General features: G+C 40.0%; 1 protein-coding gene across 1 annotated transcript in view; it reads left to right on the top strand.

The window, feature by feature from the left end:
- The window catches only part of CCND2 (cyclin D2), a 574,109-nt gene that overhangs the window by 299,506 nt on the left and 259,188 nt on the right, over positions 1-15,415 (top strand). The window lies entirely within an intron of this gene.

Genomic DNA, 15,415 nt, shown 5'->3' with positions numbered 1-15,415 from the left:
CACAACTTTGTGGACAAGGGAACTGCTAATACTGTAACACTTTTCAATTGCCAGGAGGAATAACAGAGGAACACAATAATGCAAATTTTTAAATTTAAGTTATTTTTATTATTATTTATGTATTTACTGAGATGTTAGGTGATCAGAGAGGTCCACACATGGTGTAGTCGGGGCCGATTTTAGACCAAGTGAGGTCCTGGCAAAAGTTTACAATGGGCCCTAAATGCTTATATATTGCATCATCACCCGGAAACATTTCTTTTACACGTGCTGAGTTGAGGCCAATAAACAATATTGAAATCGTTCGGCGCTTGTTTACCGGCCTCTTCACAGGCTGACTAGGAATTATGTGCAATCTGTCCCCATACAGTATCAGCACATGTGTAGGTTGCATCGGGCGATGTGCTGCTGAGAACAATGAGCTTTGTTCCGCCACAAACAATCCAATCACTCGATGAATGAGCAGCATTTTATAGAGATGAGCGGATCCATGGAAGTTTGGGTTTGACAGGATTTTAGTCTAAAGTTCTGTTCAGGTACCAGAACTCTGCCAGAAATGTAACCAAAACCCAATTCCCATGGAAGTCAATGGGGACCAGAACTTTGGTGTCTTAAAATGGTCGTAGTAAGTGCTAGGGTTTTCTCTCATTGTATATTACACTCACACATATGTGTATATACATAGCACACACACACATATATGTATACACAGCACACATGCATACAGAGACATGCTGCATACACGGAACACATACATACAGTAGATGCACATTATAATACTTATCAGTCTGTCCCTTCTTCAGTTCTTCTAGACACTTGCGTCATACAGGACCTGTGGTAAAAATTGTAGAAATAATGAGGACACAGGTTTAATTTGAAGCTCCGGAGACCCTATGCAAAGTCTGTAGGGGGACACACGTAAGGTGCCACGTATAATAATGGTGCCTTCTTATGTGTCAGAAGAGCTTTTGTGCCTTCTTAGACATCAGTGCCAGGTCCACCAGGTACCTCTTCAGCTCTTATAGTTGCAGGTAAATGGAGTATCAACCAATACATATGATGAAGAACGGAGAAAAGACATGGAATGTAAATGACACAGTGCCGCATTGGCTCACTCTTTGGAAACAATGTCTCAGAGAGAGATTGTGCTCTGCCATGTTCTTCTGTTTCTTCGGAGAAAACACGTGAACCAATGTATCCATTACGTCTATGGTTTCTGGAGACCAGAACCTAAACTTTGTGTACTATCATATTCCTGTTGACACTAGGGGCAAGTTGTTAGATGGGAAAACATCTAAGATGACATTGAAGAAGTCTTACATCTCATGAAAGTTTCAGAAGTTGGGAAACATGGAAATTTTAGCTCCGGGACCTTCTCAAAGTTTTTGGCTACTTTTGAAAAGTTTAGAGAAAGTAAGAAACCTCCAAAAGAAAAGGAAGAAGCAATATTTAATAATGGAATCACCCACCACCACTCCAGAACTACAACTCTGATGATAGCCTCTTCAAGGACTAGAAATGATGACATCCCAACCACTAATCGACTAACTTTGATGCAAGTCGGGTGGATGTGTTCGGAAAGTTATCCCTTCCGATGTGACGACATCCTGTTCCATCAGTCACCTCATAAGTCAGGTTATGTCATCACTTCCAGTACATGATAGCAGTTCTCTTTGTTGACTTTTGTTGATGGATCCCAAAATGTTCAACAAGATCTGCTAACTATCTAATATCTATGTGGACCAGGGAACAGTCTCCAAATTTCTGCTATTGAGTTGAGTTTTTTGAGTTTCAGAACCATGAGTTCTTTAAGCAGAAACCGCTTGAGGAAATTTTTATGTTTTTGGGAGAGTTTTGAAATGACCGATCCATTTTTGTGGTGTTTTCCATTCGAAAAATGCTCTGTACTTTACAATACAAGCTAATAGGATCCCCCAAATGGTTTTTGGAGATTTTTGCCATCATCTTCACATAAAAAAAAACTCAAAACATTAGTGGTTTCTTCATTGTTCAATGAAGTGGAAAAAAAAAAGACTAGAAAACATCAGTAAAAGACATCACAAAAACAGTGGGAAAATCCTCAAAAAAAAAACCACTCAGGAAACGACCAAAGAAACTACACAAAAAATGTGTCAGGAAAAAAAAAGAATTTCCTGACATCTCTTCTGCTTGAAAAACTTGTCGTGTTGGCCTGAGTTTAAAAGATGTCGTGTGCACTTAGCCCTTAAAAAGATTTTTGTGTTCTTAGCAGCTTTTTGATCGAACAGTGCCTAGTTTGGAGGGGTTTCTTTTAGAATCCTCCTCAAAGTAGTCACATGCACGTTCTTCTTTTCCACCAGAAGTTTCTCAAAACCTCTTTAAGTAAAACAAAACTTCAGAGCAACCCTCATATGAACAGCAAAGTCGATTTCCATTTGGAAGACATTTTCCAAGAGTTTCTGAAGCGTTTGTTATGGAATGCATGCTCCAATAGAAGAATCTGAAGAAACACCCAGTTGGACTACAAGCGGAGATTTCACATAGTGCACCCTAGAAGAAACAAATATGAATATCTCTGCAATGGAGCGACGCAGTACAAAACAGAAAACAGCTGCAGAATTGGGGGAGATCCGGGATTTTTACAAGGTATTTAACTCATTTGCGTAAGGCGTTCTCAAGCTTGAAACGCTCATTTTCACCGTTTTGAGGAACTCTGAGTTAATAGAGTGGTTCACTTTTCAGGATCCTATTCTGGAGAGAGGTTGCAAAGGGCGTCTCTTTTACTGGAGGGCCTGCATTTCCCTGCATTATACTGACAATCTATTGATGTCAATGGCCGCTGTGTAACACTTATTTTCTCCTGTAGGGGTGCTGTAATGAAGATGAACACTTGCTGTTTGCTTCCATACTGCAGATTATATCTGATTTCTGGGAATCTCAGTAAGTAGACACTTTGTGATTAGCGTAAGGACCTCATGCACATCAGACTAATGTCGGCTGAATCCACTGATATTGACGGATTCAGTAGACAGTCTAATGTGAATGCGAGCTCTGGCCAACTGATATCCAGGAGAGTTGCCGATCGCGCATGTCTGATTTGGACTGCCGATCACATTGTTCTCCTAGAGATCACGTCGGCCGGTGGCTTTCTCGTGGAGCTCACAGGAGCGCTCGGTCGAGCAAGCACTCCATGGTATGGGAGAGTTGGCTGAGATGGCTTTCGGTCAATCGGCCAAAGCATCGTTTGGCCAACAGCCATCTGAGGTGTAAGGCCATTGTCAAGAGATCCAATCAGGGATTGTCCAAATCAGCGAGGAAACCCTTTAATGTCTAAAAATTTTCCCACGCAACACAATGTAATAATTTTTAGGACTTCATAAGAATTTGACGCCAAATCTTTTATTTTAAGTGTAATTAGACTTGTTTGAATTCTGAATCTTTTAGTTTAGTGTACTAACAGGAGTGATTGTTGGCCAGACATCTCTCTCCGAGAACTTGATTATCCACTGAGGTCTATTGTTCTGTCCTCTGATAACCTAAGTAGATGCAGAAAACCTTTTCTTTCAATACTTCTCACTGCTTGTTGTGCATTTCCCATGGATACTACGAAGGAAATGGCATGAAACACCTGAGCAAATAACACAACACCCTAAAACAAGCAGAGGCAGATATACATCTTTCACATCTCCTCTCCAGCTCACAGAGAACATCCAGGATGTGACCGAGCTCGGGATGAGTTTTAAAGAGAACCTGGTTGTGTTTGATATTCACGCTGGGTTGCCTTTTCCATTTGTCCAGCGTCTCGTCAGCTGCTGACAGTCTGTGTACTGCTCAAAGTAAACCAGGAAACCAGTATATATATGTGCCTCCATTAGCCGTAAGGCAACATAGAGGGAGCCATAAGGTCCTTTAGATTATGAAGGGGGTCAATAAGGTTCTGATAGATAAAAAATAAAAGCGATGATAAGTTTTTTATGAGATAATTGATAGATATATTGGTAAATAGATAGAAGTTTGGACTTTTGAGTCCTAACCTCTTTTTAAGACCACACCAATGTACACGCCCCTTTCCTACGTTGCCCTACCACTTGCAGTCCTGTCTAACACCACATATAACACATCCATAGCTGTCCGACAACAGGTAATGTAGTACGTTATCTGCAGCATCGATGATGTCATCTGTGGTCATAGTTGTTAATTTTTCTTTTTTTCTTCACCTGCTCCACACCGTTATCACAACTTCTTCCATTCATGAATGATCTCTGCTGAATGTAAGACACACATATATCTTTGGTCGATCTCTTTTCCAGCACATGAAACACGTACCCATCCAATGTGCCCCAGGTAGGAATAATATCCCCCTGTCTCTTTACACCAGTATAGTTTCCCCTTTTGTGCCTCTACATAGTAATTATTCCCCCTGTGCATCCACGTGGTAAGTGTCAACACGATTACAGTGCCCCCTCTGTGCCTCCACACAGAAGCAGTGCCCCCTGTATGCCTCCGCTCAGTATTTTCGACACCTCTGCGCCCCTGACATGGTATTAGGACTCTTTGTGCCCTCAACATGGCAGTAGTGACCTTTTAGTCTTTTTTATATTATAGAAGTGCCCCCACCCAATAATGCTCACACAATAATGATGCCTCCATATTGTAGGGTCACACATTGGTGCCCCCTATACTAATAATAGGGCCCCCACAAAATGGTAAAATTATTATTATTCTCACCATTTGTGGCAAGTAAAAAAAAAAACAAAAAGTTAACCTTATCTTACACCACTTCCATGATGAGTGGCGATCCCGCAGTCTGCGTCAAGCACAGGAAACACAACATCGCGCTGCCTAATGCTTTGGGCTTACGCAAGTGTGAACCTGGCCTGATCATGACCTCTACTTTTCATGCAAAGCCATAGAGTGAGGAAACCACCACCGATTGGGTTCTTGTATCTATGAGTCAGAACATAGAACCTCTAGCTCTTATTCTGAAGGAATTAATATATATATATATATCTTCTTAGATATATATTTCATATTTAATTGGCTGCTACAGGGGTATTTAGCCGCCAACAGCAATATCCCCGGTCATATTAACTGTTTTCACAGGTGCTGGACTTTTGACGATCAGAGACTAGACATTCAGTTAATATTTGCTATTTTTTTTAATTAAATCATTCAGACCACATAATATAATTTTTAATATTTATTAAAGGGGTTGCCCTCTTTTGGGAGACTCTTTATTTTACTTAAATGCATGTAAAAAAAAAATTTGTAAATCGGGTTTCATTGCAAATGTTGCACCATTTTTGCCTTCTGTAGTCTTTGTTGTTTGCTGCTTAACGAGTTAACTGACTTTTTTTTCTGAACTGTGACCATAGACAACATCAAAGTTGAGTGTGGAGGAAAACAGATTTTAAAAGCCAAAAAAGCTGAAAAAAAACTTTGAAGGAAACTTTAAAAGTTTTCATGATAGAAGAATATGGATTCTCTGAAGAAATGCATGGCCTATAAGTCTCTTTACTCTGACATGCCAGGCTTGGCTTGTCTCTCTACACAAGGAGAAATGTTAGTCCTATAGTAAAAGAAGCCATTCTTTAAAAAAGATAAAAAAAAACTACAGTAAATTAATTTATTTTAACATTTTGAACAATTTTTTTGGAGAGAGTAATTTTTTCAGAAAATTACCTGTTTTTGAACGTTTCGACTTGACACCCAAAAGTTGACCCTTAAACCACCCTGGATTTTACATACAAAATAGGGTCCGTTGGGCGAATAGAAAACAAATATATACAGAAAACTCAGAGGATTCCTATTCATAGGCTCGAATCTTAATTAGGATTCCTCTGTCCATTATGTCCCAGAAGATGCAGCGCACAAGATGATGAAGCGAGCGCGGCTCCGACAGCTCAGAGAATGCTTTAATCTGAATGGTGCAGCATGATATATTGTTCATTTCATTCAGCCGCTGTTTGCCGCCTGAAAGAGCCTAAAAGCCGGATAGAGGAGGGAAAGGGTTAAGGAGAATCGTTGCCATCTTTTCAATGTATTTTAATGTACAATAAACTATCTCAGGGTCATTATAAGAGAAAAGCACAATCACGGAGGCATGGGGTCAGACGGGGAAAATAAAGGGGCGAGGAGGACTCTTCACAGGGGGAGAAAAAAAGAAAAAAGTGTCGAGGATTCTTTAAAAGGAAAGTTGTTATATTGTGAAGGAGTGATTTGTGTTACGCACATTGACGAACACACACCAAGACAAGTGTGTCTAGGTGTAAAGGGGGAGTCTCAAGGCGCGAAATCGAAAAATCTCCCACCGAGGATTTTGGTCCTTTTTTGGCGGAGGGATGGGGGGGGGGCTTTAGGAAAAAAAAATTTTTGAGTTGTACAATGATTTCCTCTTCGTTCTTTGCCAAAGATAATTTTTTGTCCAGTCGATAAGATGACAACGAGACAAGGTGTTCGGAGAGTAGAAAAAGTATTTGCTTTGGATGTGATTGGAGGAAACCCGATAACTCAAGAATTGCTACGAGATTTGTAAAAAGGAAAAAAATAAGAATGTGAAAAAATGTAAAACTTTGCAGTAAGCAAATAGTAAAAGTACAAGTAAATAACATAGGGCACTTTATACTCTATGTCACTATTTTGATGAAAACGGTGTAAAATCCATCCCACCGTGACAAGGTTTACCCAATCGGAACGATCTAATCCCGATTATTATGTGTCAGCCGACCTTAATGTGAAGAAGGGCAAAGCAGAACGTGGAGCCCAACTAGTTCAGACACCTGCCCATGGGAAGCCATATAGATGAAATTCCCATTTCAGAAAGGAGGAGCTACACCTCTGTTTGTACCAAGTACAAGAAACTACAGCAAAACCAAAAAAATGAGCCGGAGCTTTTTTTTTTTTTTATATACCAGTCCAAGTAATTGAAAAATAAAATGTTTTTAACCATTGAACAATCCCTTTAATTAAAGGTGTATTAATGTATTCAAAAAGTGGTCACCCAGAAAGGAAGTCAAGTGTTTCTGAGTATCATGAGGTCTCTTAACCTTTCAATGTATTTATTTTTTATTATTATCATTATTATATTTTCTAACATGATTTCATTTTTAAAAATTGTACTTCGTAATTTATTTTTTTACTTTTTTTTTTATTTTTATTTTTTTTGTTCCACCCTCCTGGTGTTTTTCTTCATACACTATTATGTATTAACTTATTTTCTAATTTATTCATTTATTTTATATCAGTCTCAGTATTAATATTTTTAGCCGATGAACAATCCCTTTAAATGGGGGGTGGAATGCTTTTATTCAAAAAAGTGGTCACCCACACAAGAAGTCACGTGTCTCGAAGAAGCGTGAAGTCTCTTAACCTTTCAATTTATTTATTTTTGTTTTTTATTAGACTTTGTTACAATATTTCATTTTTAAAAATTGTACTTATTTGATTGATTTATTTTTCTGGATGCCCTGGTATATATTAACCTATTTTCTAATTTTCCTTTTTTCTCTATTTTCTAATTTTTCTTTTTTTTTATTTTGCAATTTTTCTTTTTTCTATTTTTTCTTTTTTTTTTTTCTTCTGCCCCCCCTAATTCGCCCTTTTCCATTTCCTCCACGGCTTGTGTTTTCGGCTTGGTCTCTAGCAGTCTACTTTTCACTTTTTCTCTTTTTTTTTCTTAATTGGAGTCCTTTCTTCAACTTCTGATAAAAAAAAGCCTCACATTTTCTTCTTTTCATCTCCTTCCCTGAATTGCAACTGCACCAATTTTGCATCCCCCTCGGTTTCGTTAAATCTTAACTGCAGTCCTAGCAGCTGTGATACGGAAATCTAAATGAATGGAGAATGCTAATAAGGTTCTTTTTTTTTTAGAAAGTGGTAAAAAGCTCTGATTAAATGAAAAAAAAAAAGCCCTATTACCCAAATCTTCAACAATAGAATGAGAATCCATGTGTCCTTGAGAATTTTCTTTTCACGCATACAGTGCTCTGGGCGAGGACGTGGATTCTCACGTATAGTCGGGACGTTCATGAGAAATCAGGTAATGCAAAAATGGGGTCTCCTTTTATGGTGCCCACCCAAAGGTCACAATAAAAGAGAAAGCGAATAGAAAAGAGACCAGAAAGCGCCGGGTCAGTTGACCAAGCAGCTTTGCATTTTTTAACTACCGTATATAAATTTTGTAAAATAGAATAAAAAAAAAAAACTTCTTCAAGTGGGTTCCCTGTCTACTTTGAAGTAGTGTTTTTAACATCAGAAAAGGACTTGTCCCGAAATGTTACCGTATATTTTATAACTATTTACGGCTCTTTGATAGGCATCCACAGCGCTTTGAACAACGCGGAAACCTGAGCTGCTTACACATGAATATGGACGGCTAGTGGGGTAAACACAGGGCTGCAGGGGCAAAGATAGACAGTCTGCCCAACAGTAAAAAGGTACTTCATACTCGTTAGTAGGTCCACCTGCTGGGACCTCCAGCTATCAGGTGCAATCTGTGGCAGTAAGGGTTCAGTTTTCCTGCAGCACTCCCAGAGGTGGAGATTGGCATTACACTGTGCCCAATCAACACTGGTGGAAGCCAGGAAAAAGATAGGCTCTCTCTATACTCTTCTACTCCTGGGCATCCTAAGGCTAGACTTCTTCCTTGACATACCAGTGTAGTACAGTCATAGCTGAAAGTGTTAGCTCCCTTGAAATTGTTCCAAAAAATGAAGTATTTCTTCTAGAAAATTATTACAATTACACATGTTTTGTTATACGTTTTTATTTTTTGTGAGTATTGGAACACAAAAAAATTGAGAAAAAAGGCAAAGTGGACATCATATCACACAAAACCCCCAAAATAAAAATTGTTGGCTCCTTTCCAAAATTGTGGGTAAACAACTTTGTTTCAAGCATGTGATGCTCGTTCATAGTCACCTGTGGCAAGCATCAGGTGTGGGCATTATGAAAATAATACCTGAAACCAGATAAAAAGGAGGAAAAGTTTACTCCGTCTTTGCATTGTGTGTCTGTGTGTGCCGCACTAAGCATGGAGAACAGAAAGTATAGAAAAGAACTGTCTGAGGACTTGAGAACCAAAATTATTAGATCTTGATGTTCCTTTGTCCACGGTGCGCAAAATAATCAAGACGTTTATAACCCATGGCAATATAGATAATTTCCCTGGACGTGGGCGGCAGAGGAAAAATGATGAAAGGTTGCAATAGAGGATAATTCAGATGGTGGATAAGCAGCCCCAATCAAGATGCAAAGAAATTCAAGCTGTCTTGCAGGCTCAGGGAGGATCAGTGTCAGCGCAAACTATTTGTCAACATTTGAATTAAATGAAACACTATCACAGGTGACCCAGGAGGACCCCACTGCTGACACAGAGGCATAAAAAAGCTAGACTGCAGTTTACCAAAATGTATGTGAGCAAGAAAAAAATCCCTTCAAATTGTCTTGTGGACAGATGACACCAAGATAAAGCTTTTTGGTAAAGCACATCATTCTACTGTTTACCCAAAACGGAATGAGGTCTACAAAGAAAAGAATACAGGAGCTCCTGGATGAAGCATTTCTATGTGAAACGTGCGTCAGGTGTGGTGGGCTCCTGGTCTTTGAGCTTTCCTTGACTTATTTTGCCATAAATATATGTATTATACTTTCTTTTGATTTTCATTTGTTTGCTATACATGTAATCTCCTATATATGGCTTATTTGGAGTAGTTTGTTAATGGCTTTTGGCCATACATTCTATTTTATAGATCCACCTTAGCACATATATATGAATTCTATATGCACAACTATATACTTTGTTAAATTATATACCCAGGCTTTATGTATTTATTAATCAGCCTCTATACCAACTTTGGTCTTTTTTTTTATCTATTTTTGGCTGCTGTAGGAAAAATCCTAAATTGCCCCACTCCCTCAATGAATCCAGAGTCAACCTATTCTTAGGCTGGCCATGCAGAAAAGATGTCTGCCCACTTATTGCTGGGCGGACAGCTATATCAGCCGAGTCTCACACATACACAGGAGCGTACCGGTGTTTTCTATGAAAAAACCATCTGACCCATCGGCCGACGGATTATCTCTGCAACAACAATGTGATAGGCAGCCCGAAATCGGCCATGCATGAGTGATATCTCACTGACCATCAGTCGACCGGTGACCCCAAACATATCAGACCATCGGCTGAGCGTTTTGGGTTCAGCCAGCAGTACATTAATGTGTGTGGGGGTTCTTACTCTCATTCCAGCATGTACCTCATGTAATACAAATACTAAGGGTTTAGAGGGCCTACCTTTTGGAATATGTGAAGTTCCGATATATGGTTTCTAAACTAGATGTCCTCTTGGGTCAAAATGATTAACTAAAGCTAGTCGGAAGTCTTAAAAGATGGAGGTTTTGAGAAAAACGCATTCTGGAAGTTTTTCCGTAGGTCAATCTTATCGAAGATGATCTTCTGTGGAGTCCATGAGTCTGATCCAAGATCAAAGGGTCTTTCATGCACCCTAACAGGAAATTCTAAGGTTAAAAAGGGGTTTGGCTGTTCATGTTCCTCATCTGTTTGCCAGAGTGGTGATTATCTAAGTCTTAAAGGTTTAATCTCATTAATAAAAGTTGTCATCACCATTCCAATGCTAAGGTGATAACTTGTGGATTGTGGGAGTCCACTGGAACAACCTCTGAAATGCCCCATCAGAATCGAGAGGTGGCTGAATGGTCGTACTTGTGCTCCACCATGATATTCATTCTCTAAGGATCTGCCGGGAAAAAAATCAGATCTCTACTTGGCTATGATTAACAATTCCATAGAGAATGGAGAAAGTGGTCACATGCATGGATACAGCTTTGGTCTGATGGGGCTTTCAGAGATCCATTCTTAGGATTACTGGGGAGCCCAGCAGTCAAGCCCCATTAATCCACCTAACGTATGAATAGATGAGAACTGAGGGAAACGGCCAAGTGTTGCGTATGGTTCTTTCTTTTGGTCTTAGACATTGAACAGGGTAGTAGAACATGCCAGTCCATTCAATTTCTGACTGGAGAGGGGATAAAACATTGGTTTGGGACCCCTGGATAATGAATGTTGGCACCCCCCAGTGATAAATGATAAACCCTCCTTGAAATTGACCATTGTAGGTGTTGTAGGGAGAATGGAAAACTTTCTTGAAACTCTGACGGATTACAGCTGATCTTTTGGGGGGGCATCAATATGATCAGTTTCTCATAAGGATGACCCTCCCACAAAAAAAGTGATTGTCCTAAATGCACAACCCTGTTATCTCAGGGGTTAGAACTATTGCCTTGCAGCAGTGAGGTCCTGGGTTCGAATCCGACCAAAGAACAAATATTCAAGGAGTTGGTATGTTCTTCTCATGCTCATGTGGGTTTCTGTTGCCCCTCAAAAATACTGATGTCTGTAAAGCGCTACAGAATATATTGGTGCAGATATATGTATATATAGGCATTAAAAATTCAGTTTCTCTATAGAGACTAATGATTGTGAGCATAATATAACTCCTGCTACAAAGGGAAGTCTGCTGAAATACACTTGTTTCCTGCTGAAAAGAAGAAGTATGTCCTTCGGTGCCTCAGTTGCTTTGCTCAATGGAGCATATACCTTATATCATGTATTCAAAGCAGTCTTACCATCAACCATAATTTGCTATTCTAATTATAGCCATGAATGAACATATGAGGCAGGATGTCAATTCCCGCCATTACTTGCTGTGTCACTGTGTGATTTTTTTTTTTTTTTTGAGTTATCTTCCTTAGGACCACTGACTGAAATTCCTTTTGGCAAAATGGATGATGACACTCTATTATCAATTTATTTCTACCTTTCCGGATGAATGGCACAGTTGCTGCCGTATAACTATTTCAGAAGGCACATAAAAAATTACTATAATAGACAAGTCAGTTTAAGGGATTGTCTAGGTAAGATAAAGTGTTTATATCATCCAGAATGGGTTAAAAATTAGAAAAGAATGTTAGAATTCCAATCCCATTCTGATCTTCCCCTGTATCTCCCCAGCCAATCTCTAGTTTATGCTGCAGCACTGACAGCCAATCACAGGTCAGAGTGGTGACGTGCTGTGGCCAGTGATTGGTTGCAGAAAATCATAGGTAAACAGGAAGTACAGAGACCAGCAGGGAACTGTGAAGCAAGGGTACAGGATGGGATCGATAAAGTGAGGATGACTTCTTTTAATAAAATATCCCATTCTTAGCAGTTTAAAAAAATTTCTTGGCAGCAGGACAACCACTCAACTGCACATCAATTCCATTAATAAATAGAATGTAGCTTCTCAATTCCAGATGTAATAAAGTTGAAACCATTTCGGACTTACCCAACTTTTTGTTGTTCAATAAAAACTTTGTTTTTCCATCTTTGTTGTTTTCAGTGTTTCTTTGGTTTTTATTCTTTTTTACTTTTTTTTAATTTTTCCACTGTTTTTTAATAAAATTATACAATGTATGTTCATTGACTTCTATTGTAAAAAAAAAAAAAGAATAAGAATTCTAGTGTAGTGTTCTTTTTTTACACACTTATTACGTGCCATAAAAAGTATTTAGTTTATACCTGGCAAAAGTATGTGACCAGAGGACTCTTTACTGACTTTACCCCAAAGTAACTATGGATGTTACAGCTCATGTTAGGATACTCTGGTTTTGATACGCACCTACGCCGGATCCCAGCTTTGCTCCCCTCTCCCCGGTCCACTGAACTCTGTTGTGCTCCTTGTCGGGCTTTGCATGTGGCACAGCGTGATCCCATATAATCATCTACATGGACCTATATATGGCCTACCAAGACATATACCTGTGCCTTGGTATTAAGATGTTGAAGTGCTCTGGTCTCCTGTCTCCCTGGAGTCTCTAGGATCTCTGCTACCTGTTTGCGGTCTCCATGACCTCTGCTATCTGTTCACGGTCTCATGTCCGCCTGCAGCCTCCAGGACCTCTTCTATCTGTTCCCAGTCTCCTGTCTGACTGTGATTTCCAGGACCTCTGCTACCTGTTCCCAGTCTCCTGTCCTCCTGCAGCCTGCAGAACCTCTGCTACTTGTTCCCAGTCTCCTATCCGCCTGTGGTCTCCAGAACTTCTGCTACCTGTTTATCCCGTGCCTCACACTGCCTGCTGCACAGACACCCGTGTGCCAAACTCATCAAATGAGCCTAAAGGTACTGTCACACTTAGCGATGCACCAGCGATCCAACCAGCGATATGATGCGGTCAGGATCGCTGGTACATCGCTAAGTGGTCGCTAGTGAGCTGCCACACAGGCAGATCTCACCAGCGACATCGCAGGGGTCGGAAGTCGTTACTTACCTGTCAGACAAGGCGATCCTGACGTCCTCCCGCCCGCATCCACGCGTCGCTTGTTGGCGCCACAGGAAGCGCAGCAGGAAGCTGACGACGAGAAATGGTCCAGGACGTTCTGGCGCGATCAGCGATAATCAGCGGGGGGTACCGGTCGGAGGTATCAGACATAGCGATATCGCTAGCAATATCGCTATAACGTCACAAAAACCAGTGGCGTTATAGCAATATTGCTAGCGATATCGCTTAGTGTGACAGGTCCTTAACAGTTTTGGCCATCAATATCAGATCGGTGGGGGTCTAACATTAGGCACCCCCTCCAATCAGCTGCTGTCAGGTCCCACAGCCATTGAAGGTTATCATATACGGAGCTGGAATAGCAGCACTACATATAATGTATTGTGGCTATTCTGGGATACTACACCTCAGCTCCTATCAATGTGAATGGAAAATGCTCGGCAGTACCGAAGAATGGCCACCACACAGTGTACGGACCTTTTTGTTCAGGATCCATATACTGTAAATTTCTAGTAGAAAGCTGATCAGAGGGGGTGTCTGCATGTTGGACCCCCCACCAATCTGATATTGATGACCTAACCTCAGAGAAAAGAAGAACATCACTCCGTTCTTCCTGCCTGAAACAGCCAAAGGTTGTGTCTTTTCTCACATCTTAACCCCAACAGAGCTTAGCTGCAATACCAGACATAACCTGTACACAAGTGTGGCGCTGTTTCTGGAAAAAAGCAATTATGTTCCGTTTTTTGTTTGTTTGTTTTTTAACCTATACAGCCATTCAGGATTTTTATTTTACTAAGCAAATGCCTATATGTTAGTGTTAAAATTCAACATGCTGAAAATGTGAAAACCCATTAACATATTTGGGTTGTAGATTGCATCCGGATGCAAATTGGATTTCGGCACGAAATCCTTATCGACGGCTATGTCAAAAATAATGGAGGTCACTGATGGGCAACTTTTTGTTGTATTTGAACTTCAACACAATAGATTGGAATCAATATTTTATAAGACTTATTATTCGTGCACATATTAAATATTCAGAGTTAGGAGCCAGATGTCACTTCAAAATACAAGTAGTTATTTTAGGAAATTTGTTTAAAAAAAAATATATACACAAAAAAAAATAAATTTAGCCCGCGCAAAACTAATGTCACCTGCCATCTGCTCTATTTTCAAGCTGCCGGTACAGTTAACACATGTTCAGGCTGCATTAACTGTAAACATCAGCCCTGTACCAATGCTGTGGTTTATATAGGCTCCCAGCACCTGGACCCGCAGCCCATATACCCCAGAGGAAGAGAGTCGTTTGATTATTGTGCAGAGAAGATACTATTTACGGCCATGGATGCACTTGTGACCCAATAGTGGCAACTAGCACCTCGATTTACCACAGCAGAGAAGACCTGGTGCCAATTCCAACCCCAGCAGCTGGCAACAGAACTCAAAGAGGGCAACGAAATTTCTGGGAAATGCAGTGAAGGTGCAAAAACAAGGGCAAATGAAAGTATTGTTACGGAAGTACAATAATAGAAAAAAATACAATAATAAAAAAAAGTACAAAACTACAAGAAAATGGTCCTGGACAACTCTTCTAAGTAGATATGGGATGATGTATCTAATTCTATAAAGTAGTCACTGACCATAATGAATGGGGAGGGCATAGCTCGTGTACAGGATGATGTATATTGGGGAGTGAATTCTGCCTTTTGCTACATACTCCATATTCTATTAAAAAGGACCTATCACTTATCATGAATGTGATTATTTTTTTTTTTGTCACCGGTGTAAATATTGTTGTTCTCCTGAGTCTGGCATATTTTTTCTTTTATTCCTACATCTCTCTGTTGCTGAGATATGGCCCCCTTTTCTCTGTAATAAAACAAAATCAGAGATTGACAGCAGCAATTAAATGGTTAACAGCAGCGATCAAAGCTCAGCTCTGGCCGCTGCTATTAGCTGCGTAGTATAACTGACATCTGCAGTGGTGAGGAAAAAGCTCAACTTTTCAGCCTTCTTCGCACTCTGAAACCCCTCCAATCAGATAGAAGTTTTTGATTTCGCATTAAGATGTTAATAATAGGGTGCCGAACAAAAAAAACAT

Source organism: Dendrobates tinctorius, unplaced genomic scaffold (genome assembly GCF_039654945.1).
Source record: "Dendrobates tinctorius isolate UK_male_01 unplaced genomic scaffold, ASM3965494v1 ptg000020l, whole genome shotgun sequence".
In the NCBI taxonomy this organism is placed as follows: domain Eukaryota; kingdom Metazoa; phylum Chordata; class Amphibia; order Anura; family Dendrobatidae; genus Dendrobates; species Dendrobates tinctorius.
This window is presented reverse-complemented; position numbering and strand designations above follow the sequence as displayed.